The sequence below is a fragment of the Solenopsis invicta genome, chromosome 14 (assembly GCF_016802725.1).
Source record: "Solenopsis invicta isolate M01_SB chromosome 14, UNIL_Sinv_3.0, whole genome shotgun sequence".
Classification (NCBI taxonomy): Eukaryota; Metazoa; Arthropoda; class Insecta; order Hymenoptera; family Formicidae; genus Solenopsis; species Solenopsis invicta.
Window position 1 is genome coordinate 14,492,861 of NC_052677.1, and position 16,661 is coordinate 14,509,521.

At 39.3% G+C, this 16,661-nt stretch overlaps 2 protein-coding genes across 4 annotated transcripts in view; one reads left to right on the forward strand and one right to left on the reverse strand.

Moving 5' to 3' along the window:
- The window catches only part of LOC105207784 (mucin-19), a 247,762-nt gene that overhangs the window by 197,571 nt on the left and 33,530 nt on the right, over positions 1 to 16,661 (reverse strand). The gene's annotated exons all lie outside the window — the stretch shown is intronic.
- LOC105207568 overlaps positions 14,633 to 16,661 on the forward strand; it is a 96,341-nt gene continuing 94,312 nt past the window's right edge. Inside the window, exon 1 of one of the 2 annotated variants that reach the window (XM_011177103.3) lies at positions 14,633 to 14,752. The gene's annotated coding sequence lies outside the window, so the exon portion shown is untranslated. The remainder of the gene's footprint in view (positions 14,753 to 16,661) is intronic. The other variant, XR_005576387.1, reaches the window with a different exon arrangement.

Sequence of the window (16,661 nt, forward strand, 5' to 3'; positions counted from 1 at the left end):
GAGAAGTCCTGCGGCCACCGCCGCCGCCGCATGCTGCACGTAATACCGCGAAAGGTCGCGAAGCGTGCGTGCGCCGTGCCTTTTCCGACGAATCTGTCCGCGCTAACGAATAGGAGTGCCACGCCCTGCGTGGTCGGTGAGATACACCTGCACCGCAGCAGCTCGTTAAAGACAAACGCAAGACCCGAACGACCGGGCCCCGCGGGGCCCTCCACCTTTCCACGTAGGCGGCAGCGAGACGGACACGGAATATTGGGTCCGTTCGTTGGGCGCGCGATGCCTCTCGCTCATTTCTCGTCGAACACGCTGATTCTGCGCCACAGCGCAGCTTTCTCTGCATCGTCACTTGCCCGTACGACGCGACGTTTCCGACGAATGTCACTTCGTGCTCGAAATCGCTATTTTAGAAAGCATCACTTGACATCAGCGTTCAAACGTGTCAAGTACTCTCTGAACTTTATTAGCTCATTATAGCAAACGCGATGTAGATAAGAGATTGATATTGCTACATCCATATTTGATTAACATTCCTGAATGATTGTGAAATGGATGCTTGCAAAAGTTAATTAATGTAAGGGAGAGTTAAGTGAGTCACGAGGTAACCGTAGGCAATATATTGTTGCGTGATAATTCCATTATCGACAAAGACATGCTAATAACCGGAATCGCAAAGTCAAACAGTCCATCTGTTTAACCGATCCGAGTGGGAAGTATTCGCAGATAATTATCCGATGGATCTTTTTTCCGAACTATCTGACAGGAGTTACGGTTATTCCTTGCTCCTAAGCGCGTCTGCTCACTTTTTACCCGGATGGTGATATATTACAACAAGCTCTACGTTGAATGATAATGGGCGTTGAACTTGCATAGAGGTTAACGACAACGAGGATCTATTATTGTTCTCTGTGCCGTGCGCGCGCTTGCGGCCGAACGCGGATGTAGCGTTCGTTTACTCGCGAGTGAAAATAAAACGGAAAACTGGCTATTCGTAACGGCCGAATTGTTAGCAACGAGAGATTCGCCTTCAGGGAGGGGCCGGACGGTATCTCCCGTTAGGATCGCCGTAAATCGAGGAGCAGCGAGCGAGCTGCATCGCGGCCGTCGACCGATACCGTCGGCCGTTCTGGCGGCGGATTAGGAAATTAATCGCGGGTAAGAGAAGTCGCGAAGTCAATGAGGGAAAGCGTCATTAGCGCCGGCTATCGTCGACCCCGTTACAACACGAACACGCCCAGACCTTTCCTCTCCACGTATCCGTCCCGGCCATCGGGCACCACCGGGTGCTTTATTACGCTAAATACCATCGATTCGATTCGATTGGAAGAACGCGAAAGCCGGGCGGATTCGATTCAACTCGCTATACGATTCCGAGCATCGCAACGGTAACGATATGCAGCGCGATATCGACGCGAAGTAGGTTATCGCCTGCCTAACCCGCGGGCGCATTTATTTAGCCGCGTATCGTCTGCACTTGCGGATTAAATAGTGTGGATTAAATAGGCCATAATTTTTCCTTGGATGAGCCTGCACGACGACGGCTCTGGGAATACCGAGAGCAGAGAGCTTCGTTAAGAGCACCATCACTAATTAACGTTGCTCGAGGAGTGATATCGCGGCGAGTTTCTTTAGGAAGTCGTATCGGCAACTCGCCCGATTACGCCACAGCCAGCGCTCTTTGCTCGGTAATTGATATTTAGGATATTACTCTCGGAAGAGCAAGAAAAAGGTTAAACAGAGAGAGAAAGAGAGAGAATGTGTAACGAGAGTAACTGTATCTACCAATAAACGTAACTTCGAGATTATACGATAATTTTTGAATTATAGGTATTATAGAACAGCTAGCAAAGACAGTTATAACGCGGTTTCCGCTTATATTCGAGAAAGGGAATTAATCGACACGATGGATCTCAGGGTACGTTGAATATGTAGAACGTGATAAAAGGATTTGAATGGATGTACATAGGTAACTTTCACATATCGAAAAAATTGGGATTATTATTTTGTATCCACGGATACGATGAGCGTAAAAATTTCAAACACGTTGGAAAATATAGAAAACTCGAGCAAAGCGATGCACGAGGAAATCTCACGAAGCAGCGGGAAGCCGAAGGAACCGGTCCCTCGGCTGATTTTTAAGCCGTCGCCGCCCCCTTTCTTATGACAAGCGGCGTCAAGTGGTGCGCGTCCTGAAAGTGCAAACGTTTCGATAGCCCAATAAAAGTTTACAAACTCCCGTCCTCACTCTCTCCTCGAGCACCATCGATACTCGATGGAATTGACTCGGAGGGACTCCTCCGAAGAAAAGTGCCGGGCAATAAAGAGGGATTCAGGACCCTCGTCCGCGGAGGAGCATACGCGGAACAAATATAAACTAACTGAGGCTCGTTCCAGAAGACGAGACTCGCGATCAAGAATCACGTATGTCGTAATCGTGCTTTTTGTTTTTCACGACTGCTAGTAATTACACCAACGCGCGGCACGTGTCGCTACCGAATGCAGTTGCAATTTGCATCAGCAAGTTTTCCCACCGGAAATCTTCAACGATTATACGGGGACGTTACAAAGTCTCAGCGTTTTTTTTTTTTACTTTAAAGTTTCTTTACCAATAAATAATAAAATTAACCAATAATCGTTTCTAAACAAACGTTAAATCAGTCAAGACAATGTCCGACGTATGACTTCAAATATCTTCAATTTCTAAATTAAAATTAAGTAAAATAAAAATTATTAAAAAGTAAAACTATGTTATTTTTAACTTTAATTTGTATAAGAATTCCTTTTCTGACGTATAACTTCAAATATCTTCAATTCTTAAATTAAAATTGAATAAAATAAAAATTATTAAAAAGTAAAATTACGTTATTTTCAACTTTAATTTGTATGAAGAATCCTTTAAATTTTTAATCGAATTAATTCAGAAATGATTGATAAATCTACATTTCCATTAATACTTCGAATCATCCAAAGAAACCTTCGACAATCTGTATGCAATATTTACGGCGCAGCGTAAATAAAAAAAATTGAATAGCACGATTTTCTCGCGACGCACACGCTTTTTTTTGCTCACGTCTACCCGCGCACGTCTTCCGCTCGCGCATAATTATTATCATTTGGCGGAACGAGGAGACCGAAGGACTTCGTTCGAGGAGACGTAACGACATCTTGACTTCGCGGCCTTCATTGTGTTTTCTTCTGATTGCGTGAATACAATTAAATTGATGAGTCGCGGCTTGATCTAATCGCGCTCATGAGAAAAACTACAATGTAGATGATTTCCGCGAGTCTAAATCACTTCTCATCTACTGCTATTTTATCCAATTAAGGTATCAGCCTCTCAGTGCTAACGTAACTTTTATTTCCTAGTATCAAGAAATTATTCCGAAATTGATATAACGCGTTCCTATTATTTTTAAATAAATACTTTTTTCGTTTTGCCTTTCTCTTTCTCCCTTCTCTTTAAGTTTAACATCATCGTACGTTGTTTAATATTTAGTGAGTGCGCAGTATTCTTTTTTTACGGAACATTTTTTGTCTCACCGTAATGAATAAAGTCGCAGTCGGTTTGAACGCGCTTCTCGTTTCGCTTCTTCCTTCCCACCTTCGACGACGCGATATAAACGTCAATACCGGCATTATCGTATCCGCCGATTTGTGCACGCAGTCTCTCCCATAAAAGAACCAAGGGGGATGGAAGGGGAAAGGAGGGAAGAAGCATAAAATGAGCCGTCCTCTGCGAGACCGCTGGACCGAAGGGCCGATGCGAAACAATGAACTCTGTAATTTTCTCGAGCGACGACGATCTCCAAGCGAGACCCTTTTCACGCGCCACCATAGCCCTGGGCTTCCAGTTTTCTGCCCAGATGAGGGCTTCCACGTCGATCACGACGGGAATTGAGCGATCATGTCGCGATCCTATACAACGATCAACTAGACAAAGCGCATACGAGCGATCGCAATCGCAGACTGTCATTGCCTGTGTTTCATTTTGTAATTTTCTATTTAAATTGAAAAAAAGTTTATCAAATCATAATGATAATTCGTCATGTTCTCAAATAAATTGAGAATTAAGGTGCCGTTCAACTATGAAAAAACTCGATTGTTAAAAAAATATTTAAAAAATATAAAAAATCGAGGTGTTTGAAGAAGCTGAAGGTCTATTGTCAGGAATTGCTAATTATGTTTTTTTTCACGATTTTTTAGTACTGTAAACTTTAAACGCGTTTTTCTCGAAACGGGTTTTTTTTTCCTGCACAACAAGATAAAAATTTCAATAACTAATGCATCGATTGGTCTGAAATATTGGAAGATTATTTTATACATTTGTGGTTATCGTCTCTAAAATCAAGTAAAAATATTTTGGCACACTTTTTATATAATAATATTACTTACAACAAAAAAAGTAACTTTTTCAAATTTGTTTTTAAACGGTGTCATTTTTTAACAAAAATTACTAATTGTATTAAGGATAATGACATTCATACAAATTAATAATCATTGATTTTTTGTTCCCGATATGTTTAAGTCGAGAAATCAATATGTAATACATTATCTTGTTTTTTAATACGACGTATTAAAGCTATAAAAAATATTGAATAACCAATGATTAACTTTAATAACAACCAATGATGATAATCTTACATAACCTTTTTAAAATTTATTTATACGTATTTTTATAAATTCACAAAAAATTTATTTCAATAAATTTAATGAGAAACACATCCCTTAAAAAATCTCAATTTTCTGACCGTCACAGTAAAATGACCCCTTAAATTGCATTCTTTCACGGTTAAAAAATGGCTGAGATTAATTATTTTTATACCTATACGTAGATATGCATTATAGATACTCTAACCAAAATTGCTTCTACGGAAAAATAAATGGTAAATTCTCTGTATTTTTCTATAGGCCAGTATATTTTAAATAACGGTTTTTCGCTAATCAATACGTCGATCAGTGAGCGAATACCTGCGTGAAACGTCCTATGGAAGCTCCGGGCGTCGTATAATGAATTGCATTCACCCGCGATGTGTGCCATTGCTATTACGTCAATAAATCTATTCGGAAAATCCGCCTCTTTTTAATTCGTTAAAATCGTTCGCGAATGCGCGCTCGTCGATCGCTCGATTCGTTATCAAATCCTTGTTTCGTCGACCTTCGTATAATTGATTCTATTCAGAACCGCGTTCGAGAACGAATCTAGCTAGCTCTTTGCAAATAATCATGTATTCAATTTGCGTCGACGAGAGAGTGACGTTCCATCAAATAACGACGAAGTTTCAGCCGGATTTCTGAAATTTTTTTTTGTCGCAGACTGCGCTCTGAGACTAGAGCTAATAAGAAGTACGTTATTCATTAAGCTAATCAAAATCATTTCAACGCAATACTCTTTAATAAGCGATATAATCGTAATTGAAAAGATATTCACGTTACAAGTTCTCAAAGATATTTGACTGGTACTCGTGAACAATTTGTTTGACTTTTTGCAACTTCGAGAAACACACATGCGTTACATTAATCGTATCTCATTATAAATGAAGAACAACGAACGGGTTCTGACAACGACTGTCACTACAGTCAACACGCTGTTCCGAGCGACACGCCCTTATTATGTAATGTAAGCGGCTCCAGCTAAATTAATTTCACGCTGTCGTCGTCGTCGCTAAATCGCGCGACGCACGCGCGGCTGCGGTGCCCCGCAATTACTTAACAAATTTATGGAAACGTCATGTTCGCGGAAGGACGGGTGTCCTTTTCCCCGATGCCGTCTCGGCACGATGGATGCCGTGACGGCCGTCGCGCGGCGGCCGCGTTCTCCTTTTCACATGAGTCGACTCGCCGGGAACGGTGTCGCGCGCTCCGCAATTACGGAAGCACATCATAAATATGAATATTTACCATCGTATATATTTATCCGTGCGCCGCGAATTAATTGCATCCGGCCGGCCGCTTGCGTTTCAACACAATCGCCGGCGGATCGATTCTAATTTAACTGTTCGAGGTTCCATACGACGATTCCGAATATCGCGCGGCGCGTTATATTGTCAAGTCCTCCGGCTCTCCTCGTTCGTCATCGTTATTTCGTCCATTTTTTTTTTCGTTGAATATTTTTTTCGTAAATCGATACGCGCGGTCGCGGAGCAATAATTCAGGGAAGCGGGAGGACGGTACCGTGCGCCGGCGTTTATCAGCGATTAACGACGTTCGTGTTATCGTTTTTAAGTACAGGTTTGTCGCCGCGGCGTCACGGCGCTTCATGTATGTAAATGCCGTGTAATCGAGGACGCGAACCAGTAATAACTTCATTACCGCGAACTAATTATGGGAAATTAGCACGGAGCTAATTGCGCCCCGCCGGCTCTCGATCGAGATTTAATCGAAAGACGAGGTGCATCGAGATACCACCACTCTTTTACGTGGTGACGGTGAAAAAAAAAACAAATAAAAAGCGAAAGAGAGGGCCCGCTTTCTCGACGCGCATCATTAAGGCGCGCGGCGGTGTCCGCGACCGACGATTCATCGTGGCCGTTGAAGGTTCAGTTTCGAAGGATTTAAGGGAGCCTCGGACTTGATAATTAGCACTGAGCACCTTTTCTCGCGACATCCTAGATCGTCCCGATACCGTCGTATATCCGTCAACGTCGAGTACTCGCGAGTACCAAGTGTCGGGATTGACTTATCGCGCGTCGTCGATCGCGAATTAAAACACCAGCTGACAGTGCCTCGTATAGTCATCCGAATTAATTTGGTTGCTTGTCACGGCTACAAATTTCTCTTAAAGGAAGCCATCGCTCCTAAGGGCGTAATCTCTTGGCTTTAATCTCGTATGCATCGCAAGAATTTTTTGTTTCCCTTCGGAAAAGATTTTAATCATTACGCACTGTTGATCATCCTCAAAGTTATTAACTTTTAAATATGTGATTTTATGTTATGGTATTGTGTCAAATTTGAGATAAGTGGGAAGTCTAATTTAGATGCGAAAAGATAGTTTAAAGTCAATTTGGGGATTATTTGAAAGAAACAAGAAATCGATCGGCAGATAACAGCAAACAAAATACAAGAGCTTGACGGTTAAACCCAAAATCGATCAGCCTTATCAAACTTCAGGGAAAGCGTAAAAAAACTGTCTGTTGCCCGAGCAGCAGCCTTCACTTTCCAAAGTATCGATGTGATGCGCCGATACGGTAGGGGAGAACGGTAGGCGAGGAAAGGGGAAAAAGTGCATAGCGGTACGTACGGCGGCTGTGCGCATCTCGTACAACACGAGTCGTGCGCACCGACGCGAAGTCACGACCCACTAATGAATGATTATGCTACAATTTGCTCCGGGACGGCAGCTATCGCAATTTATTAAATTACAGTGATCCGTGCCCCCGGCCGTCGGGGATCCGGTAGTCGCGCGCGTCGCGGTTCGCGAGGATCATTTCCACTCGTCGATTTTCGATTTCGATTACACCGGGGAGACCGCGAGAGCGTGCGCGGTCCCGCACGGCCGAGATGTAAAACGCGCGAGCTGCAACAATGGTATTCGCGACGAATGCAAAATGCCAGCCAGCCGAGGAGGCTCTTTGCAAATTGCAATTACCTCACCGAGATAGCAAATCTATTCATTTATTTGTCGAGCGTTTTGCGAGAATCTTTCGTATCGCGAGCGATTGAGAATTTCCATTTGATTAAATTTTCATTATTAAATCTCGGTTAAGGTTGCATCAATTACACGGCATGCCAGCGATCGTTTTATGACATCATATAAATGACGTTACTTCTTCCTCTTTTAAATCATATTTTTCTTTGTTTAAAAAATTTTAATTAGTATTTAATAATATTGATAATTAATTATACATTATACAATAATTTTACATTATTACAAATGACTTTTTTTTATTATGCGGCTCTAATATTATATATTATTTCCAAAAAGTAATTTATTTATTAAAAGTTTTTATTAAAAATGTGATTTAGTTAATGTTTAATAATACTGATTTATTGCTATACTTTAAATATTAAAAATAATTTTTGAACAAAAATGAACTTGATAGAATAGAAGTAGAATATGTATACAAATAAAAATATGTTTATTGTTTTTCCGATACTACATTGTCTATGCAATTTCTGTTACAAATAACTATTTAAAATCTTTATGTTAAAAATATATTTCTACTTTATTACTTTCATATAAACGACGTTACTTCTTCCTCTTTCAAATGAATCTAATCTTTACTTGAATGAAATTTTGAATTAATGCAAGCATTTTTTACATAATTTTTTAAAGAATTAAAGAATTATTCTCAACAATAATATGCTGTTATCTCTCGATGGAACAAATAAAATTTATATGACTTTAGTCCTGCACGTAATTATTCAATCTGTATACAAACGTTAAATATATAATAACGACTTCGTAAAAATTAATACCAAAAGAGGTTGAATATTAGCAAAACATTGCAAAACTCTCAGCCAGCGTCCAAAATAAAAACAAACCGCTTCTTCGAATCATTAATTATATCACGAGCCGCTAATTACTTAACATCTGGATAATAACACTTTTATTTTATTAATCTCCAATCAGATTATTCAATTGAAATAATTATCGAGCAGATGCAAGTTATCATTTACATATTTCAATGCCTCTTAAATATAACATCTCCTTAAAATGTGTACCAACAGTTGTATTTACGTTCCCTTATACTCATTTATCGGAATGTAAGTGCGGTAGTGCTATATTAACGCAACATAATACAAGCAGTCGGTGAAATAATTGCATTCGAATATTATTTCAAAACACTTTTTTACTAATATTTTTTTTTTTAACGCAAAATTCCATTCGGATATTAAATCGCAACGAGAAATCGATAATAATTACTTGATCAGAAGAACGAAGTAATCACGAGCAAGCGAGGAGAAAAAAAAAGAAATGGGAGACCGTCGTCTGTCTGACGAGCTGCCTGATGAGAGAGCGTGAAGGGAACAGTGGAGGACGATGGGATGCTGGGCAAAGAGAATAGACGCGATGCTATGCGAGGGGGAGTACGGGCGAATCGCATTATCGGGGATATTTACGGGAATTCGCGACGGAATCGTTGCGTGTCCGGTGCCGATGCAGCTATAAACAACGGGGCCATTAATTTAGCCGCGAAGGATGCCCAATATCCTTCGGGAAGCCGCGGCGGCGATGCACCGATAGGCAGCTAACGCGCGGATAAAATAAGCTTAGGGGCGTGAAATTGGCAGTAATTTTACAAGCCATAACGATCTACTAAATCTGTAAAATAATTAAGGGCGCAGATGTTCCTCCTGGACTACCATCGCGTCCCTCCTCGTCTCTCTCCTTCGTCCCCTTCCTGAACTCATCGTCCTCGCTTAGCCGGATCTTTTTGTTAGCCCTTGCCGCGGCCCTTTTAGGAATTCCGCTAATATTTCAAGGACGCGAACAATGTAAGAACAGTAGCTCGGGCAACAAATATTTCTGTTTATTATTAAAAATAAAGATAATTGTTGAACGTATGAACTTTGGAGTTTAAGCGCGCGGTAAAAAAGAAAAAAAAAATATCTACACGAGTTTGCCAGAGTGAAAAGTGCAGAAAGGGCGCGCGGAATTAAAATTGCGAATTACCGCGACGGGCCGCGCGTGCTGGCCGGTAATAAGATAGGAATTTATACAACGCGCGGCTTTTAGTTCGGCAGCAATTTCTTACGCTTACCGCGGCAATTTATGCGCGTATTACGTTTTAAACGGCGCACGCACTTACTTGTATTTCAAATTTCGGGGCGAAAGCGGGACGTAAGTATAAGGAGCGCCGTGCTCTCAGCCGAAACGAGCAACCATACATTAATTCCGGCTTTATTAAATTTATTGCAACGCCGTAATTCGAGAGACCCGACGCCCCCGCCCCCGGGGGCGGCCCGCCCGTCTCTTATCAGCGCGCGAGAAGCGAAATCTTCACATCGGGCAAAGCAATGCCTTGGGTTACTGTCCATGATGAGACGTTATGTACACGGCTCCGGTATACGTGACACCATTACCGATATGACCGAAAGCGCGAAGTTACGCTCGATCGGCGTGAGCTGGAAGCCGCCGGATAGACCACCTCGAAAGCCGGAAAGATCTGTACTTTCGATTTATATGCACGCAATGCCATTATCTCACACGGATACTTCGTTGAAGGCTTCGGCGCCAAAAATAGATTTTTCGGACGATCAAATTAAAGACTAGAGATATTTCAAAAAGAATGAGAAGGGCGGAAATTAGATAGCGAGACGGAAACTTATAAGGAATTAGCATTATTATGATGCGTATTCGCGGTGTCTTTCATTTGAATTTCATCTCAGAAACATATTGAATAAGATATTAAAGTTCTCTTTTAAGACGGGAATGATTCAGATTTTTTCATGATTTCAGATTCTTTTTTTAAGCTAATGACATAATATATGGAAAATATATCTAAATACATATTGCACTTTATTGCACATTACTTTTTCGCACTAACTTGTATAATATTTAATTCTGAAACATATAAGTAAATAAGCCAAATGTAGACCTAAAATTTTATTTATTTAATAAATATGCTTGGAAAAAGAGAAGAAAAAATTTCTGAATATATTTAAATACTACAATTTTTTCCACCGTGTTCGATAGTACCATAATAGTATGAAAAATAATTTACTTTTATTTCACATATAATAAATGCAGACATAATACATAAATATTTGATTCCGATATCTCGATAAATGTAACGTAATGAACACTAGGAAGAAATTTAAATGTAAATTTTATATTCTAAAAATATATCAATATTTTATTTCATAACTTATATTTATTTGATACTACATCACTTCTTCCTTTTTTAATTTTTTATTATTTATTTAAACAATAAAGTCGAAAATTTAATCAGTTATCACATATTCCAAACATTACTCAAATAACGTTAGTAGTATATCATATTTTCATGTTGTTCTAAAAATTGTGCTTAATATGTTTTAAATTATTATTTTTTATTTTATGTATACATAATTAATTATATATTTCAGAATTAGATATTGGCATTAATTTGTCTTAGCTTTCCTATTTACCTTAAGATAATGAAGTGTTGTATTAACGGGTAGATAATAATATTCATACCGAGGGGGAATTCACAACCCAAAATTTTGTACACCAATGCCGATTTTTGGCATTGCTGTAAAACACTGCCGACATTTTTGTACACTGCCGACAATGCTTATTGTTAGTCAATGCCTACAATGCCGTCAATCCTATATTAAAATTAAGGCAATGCCATGCAATTATGAACACTACCGCGTGCCCATTATCATACGCCAATGCCTGCACAAGAATTCTAAAGCTTTCCCGAAGTATTCAAAAATTTTTGTGCTCAACCCCATGATTGAAAAACCGACTCTGAAGTGAGCTCACCACTCCCCAACCACTGACGACAATGCCGTCAATATTATAGATCACTGCTTACTTTTTTCGGCAGTCCACTGCCGAAATTTTGTACACCAATGCCGGCTGTGAATTTCCCCTCGATTCATACACAGTTTTATTCTTAAATTTAAAATAAGGCACCACTTGACTCACCGATTCGGTGTGTAGCAGCGGAGTTGTTAAAGATGTTAATCTGTAAAATATAAATATATGCAAATTAAAACAGCGTCCAAAATAAATGCTACTTCGAAAAATTATTACTGCACATTTTTCATATTTTTCTTTCACCTTTTTTTTTAGGAAGAGAGAAAAGTAAAAATATCTGTATGTACGTAAAGAACAAAGTGTTTTCTACAAAAACCGATCAAGTCCATTTATTTTTTTTTTTAAATTTAAATTATGACCTTAAATCATTCTTCATCAATAGCGTCATAAGACTATGTAAATAATTTTCCGGTGTTAAACAAAAAAAAAACGGAAAATAAAAATATGTACTAAATATAATATTTCTGACAAAAAGCATAGAGGCTTTTTATTCTTTTTTTTTATTCCTCAAAATCCTAAAGCCTACATCTTCTATTCGTATATATTAAATGTCCGAAGAAAAATGGCAATACTTATAAAAAAAAGAAAAAAATAATGTAAAATAATATTCCTGTTAGGAATAATTTGTAAAATTCTGTAAATAAAAAGTGAAAAAATTATTGCTTTATATTTTAAATAATATTTTTTCTTGTTTACTTTTTCATCATTATTGATATAGAAAACGTAAATGAAAAATATTATGAAATAATAGATAATAAATTTAAAATTTTCACTACACAAAAATAAGTTTAGATATTTTTTAATTTTATTTTTTCCTTTTAAATGAGTCTTCAAACAAATAATTAAATTTACAACTTCGTTTTTGTATCTATTTGTGTCAGGAAAAATTAGTATATTTATGATACAATTGAACGGTTTGAAGACAAGATTTCTGTTTCCTAAAAATTTAATTTCTGGACTTGTTTGGTTTTTATAAAAAATTTGCTGAAGTATCTAAAAAAATTTAGTTAGATCTAAATTTATACAGATCTAAAAACTTTCGTAACAATTTTTTTACAATTTTTTAAAGAGGAAAGGTATTTTCTTATTGGCATCATCGCCACATTAGATGCTTGTCGACATCGTTATTATTCGATTCTCTATTTAAAATTGTGTGTACTATTTTCTTTCAACTTAGAATAGTGTTTCAAGATCGAACAATTTATCACAGTGCAATTTAGTGAATTTGAAAATGTCTCTAAAATCACACTAGAGAAAGAAACATTAAAATTCAACTGCAATTATTAAAATTCTTTAATTAGTTGTACCTAAAAATTTTACTGTACCAGCAAATTAATTATGGAATACGCTCAATCGATAATGCTGGCTTCCTCTCCCCCCCCCAAAAAAATACTTCAGCAAAACCATTTTTTTCCGTGTGATAATGCAGTATATAATTTCCAGAAAAATGATTAGTCCCGTCGGTAAAAAATACAATGAGATATACTTACCCATTTGGTTGCTCCGCCGGTGCTCGATGCCTCCCCGGGCCACCTACCACCTCCTCTCAGCTCCTGCGTTGCACAGGACCCAAGAGCACTTGCACGACACATATATACACACCCACACACACTTACGATTTTGCACACAACGACGATCCAATATGGCGCGCACTTTTTTACGTCGCGACGGTAGCTTTTCAACCCGGCTCTTTTCCTAGAGCCGGCTTAATGCGGGGGGCAACAATACGTACGATCGACACACGCGGCATTTCGCAAACTAACGCGACACACGAAGCTGCGTACTTGAAAAACACGGGGTCGTCTTCGTCAACCGTCGCACCAGCTACCGCGGCCGAAGTTGTACCCCGGCGCTCGTCGCTCCGAGATCGTTCCACAAGACGCGGATCGCGGATCGCAATTCAGACGGCATCCTGATCGGAGTCGATGATACTTTTGCTTGGCTATCGCGTCCGCGATCCGCCTCTTGTGCAGAACGACTTCAGGCGACGACCACCGCCGTGGTCCGACTCACAGCGGCTATCAGCTCGCTCCGCCAACGGCCATGACAGTGTCTTGAGCGTGAAATAGGATCGCGGAACGGACAGGGCACGCTACAGATTCCACCGATCGCGGATTCTCAGGTCACGAGCGAATCCGCGGGATCGATTACGTGTGCCGACGAATCTCGGAGCACTGAATTCGCACTACGCGACAAGCCGGATACGCGGGTACACATTGAAACGGGGGAGACGACGAAATGCGACGCAACTAGACGCGGGGGACGACCGTTCCGTTCTCGCGACACCTCGGGACTGATGGTGACAACTTCACCCCCCTCCACTACGACGCGAGTCAACTACGCTGCTAATTAAGGCGCGAGAGATCGTTCGAAATTTTTGGGTGGAATCGATGTGAAATAAGGTACGTCGATTGAAGCTCAATGTTACATACACTTCAAATAAATATTACATAGATATTATAGCCCGTGAAAATCGTCACAGTTTAATATCTTGAGATTAATTTTGACTAACTACGCAATCAATATTAATCATTTTGATCTCAAATTTATTACGTTCCAAGAGCCTTCACGTTATAATTTTTATTGTCTTGCGAAATATAACACGTATAGAAATAAAGGCTTACGAAAATTAACGTAGAAACGGGCGATTGCTCTCGTCTTAATTAACAGTGAATTTGACTCGCGTCGTATCGGAGTGAAGTTAGCCGTGTCCTTCTCGAAGCTTTGCAAGTACGGGAACGGAAAGTATGGCGTCGTGACGCGGCTCTCCGTCGTTCGAATCAATTCGCGTATTTCTCCAGGTATTTTCGAACCGAGGACGACGCGGACGAGTCACATTCGAAACAGCGGCGGATTCGGTTGTTCTCGCGACGCGAGAGGGAGAGCTCAAGCATCGCTAAAGCATCGTAATTGCCGTGAAGTGTATCGCGACGAAACGGCTCCCTTGCTCGAGGTGGCCGCGACGACGGACAGATCGCCGTCGTCTCGATTCGTGAGTCGAGCATTAGCTCCGCCGAAGGTTACGTTACCGCGGAAACTTATAGCTCGTTCGCTTTATTGTTCACAGGGGCAGCGATCGCGTCTGGCGTCGAGATGGAATGCGACGAAACGCGGAACGCCTCCCGCCTCGTCGCGCCACTGCCGCCGTGTGACGCCGTGTCGCCGAGTCGCCGAGTCGGGCGAGTCGAGCCTCGCACGCTGCGGGAGTAGGAAGGTGACTGCTTGTATACAACAACGCGGAGCGTCGTAGGAAACCAAAAAAACAAGCGCCGAGCATGGCACAATTATGTACGTCATCACGAAACATTTCATGCATTCCATTCGTCATGTTAGTACCCATACAGCACAGAAGGCTGCAGAAATATTGTTGCAACATTGCTGCAACGTTGTAACATTGCTGCAACGTTGCAACAATATTGTTGCAAGTTTTGTGCTGTATGGGTAATTCTTTCCCTATTATCCTGAATATCTCGTATTCGACCGATCCTCGTTCGTTCTAGTTTCTCGCGGGTTAGGTTAGGTTCCGCGGACCATTAAATTATATACATTTTATTTTCTAAAGTGAGGTTTTAATATTTCAGAAAGTTGAAAGTATATTCGTGAATTTTTAGAGACTTTTTTGAATTTTTCGGCATTTTAAATAAGTGAAAAAGTTTGAGAGACTCAGGATGATAGAGATAAGGCGCCGTTTTACGTATGAGTTAGAATATATTGTAAGAGTTAAATTCAGAGCGACTTTACTAAGACTCCAAGCGATAAACGAGCGATTATTGTGCATGAGTATTGCAATAAAAAATAATTTTTGCAACTCTATTCCTTAAGATAAATATCCCAGTGACTGCAAATATGTCTCTGTCCTAACATTTACAATAACGGAAATTTATTATTATTAATCTTAAATGTTTGTATAACTTAAAACTTAATTGTAATATTTAAATACTTAAAAATATTTAAAAAGTAATTATTTTAATTATTGAAATTAACGCTAAAAAAGATATTACAAAACGAGTTAGAGCTGATATTTTAATAATGCTTAGAAACTTCTTCTTAAAAATATTTATTTGTACAGATGTTGTTCCATCATATTTTATAAATAATACATTTTATAAACAGTACAAGATCAAGCATTCATACGTTTTCAATTTTTTATTTTCGGAGTAATTAAATTTTTTTCATATTTTTGTATGATAATAATAATTTCTATTTCACATTTCAGTTGATCAAATGTACTTTATATCATGAATCCTTACAAACATTCAACATTCTTGGCTCTGTGTCTCGTCCAGTTACTGGTACATTTATCTTAAAAAGAGCAAGATGCTTGTGGTGATCGACAAACAACAAGTCAACATTTCGATACGTGCGTCGTCAATCGCGAGGTTTAAGTAATCGCGTAGGCTACAGTCGCGAATGGTTTGTAGAGAACGATCGTGCGCTCTCTCACTTTACTCGAGGCGTAATACGATGATACACGCAGCATCTCGCGTCGCTGTCCGTCAGGACGAGTCGTGCCGCGCGATAACAACAAGGTAATGGTGTGTATTGTGTACATACACAATAGCACGTTGTAAACGAAGCAAAACATCGCCGAGCTCCGAGTGCATCGTGTGACAGCCAAGCTCCGCGAAATATTCAATATAATAATGAAATAAATGTAGGCCATATACATGAGCTATTCTGTCGATTAGTTAGCGCTTTTTAATTGATACGTGGATGTCGCGTGTACGTGTGTACATCGAAGCAGAGTTTAAATATGAGACATAAAATTATTCTGTCAGGATTCGAGTGGTTAATTAATAACTGTGTGTTTAAAAGGAATTGCTAAATCCAATTTACAGAATCTAATTTACATTTGCTGAGTAATTCATTATTTTCATAATTATTTCGCTTTGGAACATTTTCAACTTTAATACCGTATATTAAAAAATTGAAATTATTGACAAAAATTATTTAAACATTTTATTTAAATAATTTCATTACTTAAGTAATTTCTAAATTATTTTGTAAGTATACGTGGATGCAATTTTTATCCCGATTTAATTAAAAATAAAAAGCTATTAACACAAACGATTATTAGATCACGAGAAACGGAATGTTTCTCAATTGATTATAAATATGACATAACGAGTATCAAATAGAATTTTAATTTTTCATTAAACCGCGTCGAGATTCACTTCAGTTGAATCCTTTGACATAA